Here is a 3,263-nt window from a genome sequence, read left to right on the forward strand (position 1 = left end):
GCTGTCTCCACCTCCTTGCCCCAGTGGAGAGCAGCTTCCTCCCTGAAACTCTGCTGATAACAGCTAACGCATACTCTTTTTAGTGCTTTACAAGCATTTTCTCATTTAATCCCACAATAGCCCTATGAGGCCGGCCCTATGACTACCCCCCTTTTACAGAAGAAAAAACTGAGGATCAGACAGATAAGTACCTTGACCAAAGTCACCCAGTGAGGACACAAGAGAAGTCAGATTTCCAAAGCAAAAGTGAGTGGCCTACAATTCCAGCGGAGATTTTGTTGAGAACCTGGATGCCCAACCACATTCTTGCTGCATCATCCTCAGACTTCCCGGCTCTTAGCATGCTGGCTTGTTTCTGCTGGAAGCTTCCTCTAATCACCCTCTACCGCCGGGTCCCCCAGCCCTTCCACCACAAACGTCCATCTGTTGTATTCCCCTTATTCCGGCCTTGCTGGCCCTTCAGGGCTCTCCCACTGGGTTCTAGTCTCACTGGTCCTGAAGCAGGGCCCTCCATTGAGATTCGTCTTTGTCCTGGAGCATAGGGACTTGATTGCTGAAGTGCCTGGCACGGCTTCACGCTCCAGCACCTGCAAACCCCTGGGGGCCTTACACACCCAACTGCCTCACCAGCTTGGAGCTTCGCTTGAGCAATTTCTTCTAGAAAATGCCTGGCTCCTCCCCGCAACCCTAAACTTCACTAACCCTCTTCACTTTTTTTTTTAAGATTTTATTTATTTATTCATTTTTTAAAGATTTATTTATTTGAGAGAGAGAAAGAGAGAGAGAGCGTGTGGGTGGAGGGGAAGAGGGAGAGAATCTTCAAGCAGACTCCCCACTGAGCCCAGAGCCCCAAGCGGGGCAGGGGGGAGTTTTCGGGGAGAGGTTCTATTCCACCACCCATGAGATCATGACCTGGTCAACCAATGGAGCCACCCAGGCGCCCTAATCCTCTTCACTTTTTGTTTTCACTTTTTATTATGGAGAATTTAGAACACATGCAAAAGTAGACAGAATAATATAATGCACTCCCATGAACCCATAACCCAGACCCAACTACCGTCAACTTGCGGCCAGCCCTGCCTCACCTGCAGCCACATTCACCCCCCCTTATCATCTTGCAGCAAATCCTAGATGTCAGATGATTGCACCCATGAATATTGCACCCATGAATATCTAAAAGATAAGGAGACATATATACGCTCACACGCACACATCCGTATATGGTAACATTATTCTACCTGTGCATACATACATGCATGTTATATACATGTATATACATAAAACGATATTACCACTACCATATCCCAAGAGCTGTTTACCAATAATTCCTCAATATAATCGAATACTGAGTCAGCACTCAAAGTGCCAGTTTCCTCATAAATGTTGTCTGCTATGGACTGAGTCCTCCCCTAAAATTCATCTACTAAGCGCTAGCCCTCAATGTGTCTGTATTGGGAAATAGGGCTTTTAGGAAGTAATTAAGCTTACATGAGGTCATAAGAGTAAGGTCCTTTTAAGGACTGGTGGCCTTCTAAGAAGAAGAGCAATCTCTTCACACCCACCTCTCCCCACAGCCTGCACACTCTCTGAGGAAAGCCGTGTGAGGCTAACCAGGAAGAGACCTCACCGGAAACGGAACCCCGCCAGTGCCTTGATCTGGAACTTCCAGCCTCCAGATCGTGAGAAATAAACAGCAGCCTGTTATAAATAAAAAGGCAGCCTGAACAGACTCATCCATCATCATTTTTTTTTTTTTAATTAGGAGTTAGGGGCTCCTGGCTGACTCAGTCGGTAGAACGTGTGAGTCTTGATCTCGGGGGTCGTGAGTTTGAGACCCACGTTGGGGGTAGAGATAACTTAGAAAAGTAAAAATTAAAATTAGGACTTAAATAAAGTCCACATGTTACAATGTGCCACCCATGAACTCTCTTTCCATTCACAGGTTTACTTCATTCTTTTTGTTTTCCCACACAGTACAGCTAAGAGAACACCGGGTTGCTGGCCCTACAGGACCCATGCTCAGGACTTCGCCGACTGCAGGCCTGACCCCTGGACTTCCTGTCCGTGGTGGCTCAGTCTAGAGACTTGCTCAGGTCGATCTTGAAGTTCCGCTTTTCCTGGATGTCCTTCCCAGTCTGGGGAGGCCTCGCTCCTTGGTGCTCCTCTCCCCTGGACTGCAGGACCCAGTAGCCTCCTCTGCCTCCCACCAGACTGTATACTGGCTCCCTGTGGGCAGAGCGTGTCCCCAGGCCCCGATCCCCAACCCAGCCCAGTGTCCAAAACATAGTGGGACCTCAGGAGGCACATGTAATGGACACAGCTTACACCCTGAGCCCAGAGGCTCAGACCTCGGCAGCCAGTGTTTTGGGCTTCTAGAACAGAATGGAGGCCCAAACAGCAGGACCTGCCTCTCATGTGGGGCCAGGAGAGGGCACAGGGACACCGGCAGGAGGCCACCTAATAGCCCAACTCTGAACATGGCACGGGCGCCATTAGAGCTGCCTCGGCCCAGGAGGGAGACCCATGATACCTGCACCCAGAGCAATCTTCCAGGGCTCTGTCCCCCTGGTCCCCCCACTTCCCTGACCTCAGCCCCTCACTGTTCTGCCGGCCTTCCTCCCTGACTTGCTTCTCACCTGCCGGCACCACCCAGGCTCCATGCCGGCCCTGTGGCCTCACTGACACGCGGCCTGCACCACCAATTCAGAACCCACCCCCGGGCTCCACGGGCACCTCTTCCTGCCTTCCCCCTCAGCCTGACTAGGCCCAGCCCCTTCAGGACATCACCAGGCGCATGTCCCACCTTCCCTTCCAACTCAAAGCCAGAACAAATCCCAGATTCCTTGGTATGCCCTCCAGACTCTCGCGGTCTGGCTCTGATGAACCTTCCCAGCCACGTCTTCCAGGTCTGGATTGCGACCTTGAGGGTGGCTCCGTGCTGTGTCACCTGAACTGAGTGGAGCTGCAGTTCCAGAATGCTCTCCCCCGCAAGCTGACCGTGGATTGAGTAGGGGCCGCAGCTGCCGCGCTCGCTCCCGAGGCCATGCTAGTGTAGCTCACACTCGTTGAAGCAGGTCTGTGGGTTCTGCACCCAGCTCCTCAGCCCGTCTAGCTCCCAGCTCTGCTGGGTGGTTAGCTCCGGGACAAACGGTGTTGGCTGCTTTTGCAGTCACCTGGGTCATCGAGGCTGGTGGCTTGCAGGTGGCAGCCCGTCCATCCTGCAGACCCCCAGCTCTTCTTCACTGGTTCGGTTCATTCCCCCC

This window comes from Ursus maritimus, unplaced genomic scaffold (assembly GCF_017311325.1).
Source record: "Ursus maritimus isolate PB19 unplaced genomic scaffold, ASM1731132v1 scaffold_30, whole genome shotgun sequence".
In the NCBI taxonomy this organism is placed as follows: domain Eukaryota; kingdom Metazoa; phylum Chordata; class Mammalia; order Carnivora; family Ursidae; genus Ursus; species Ursus maritimus.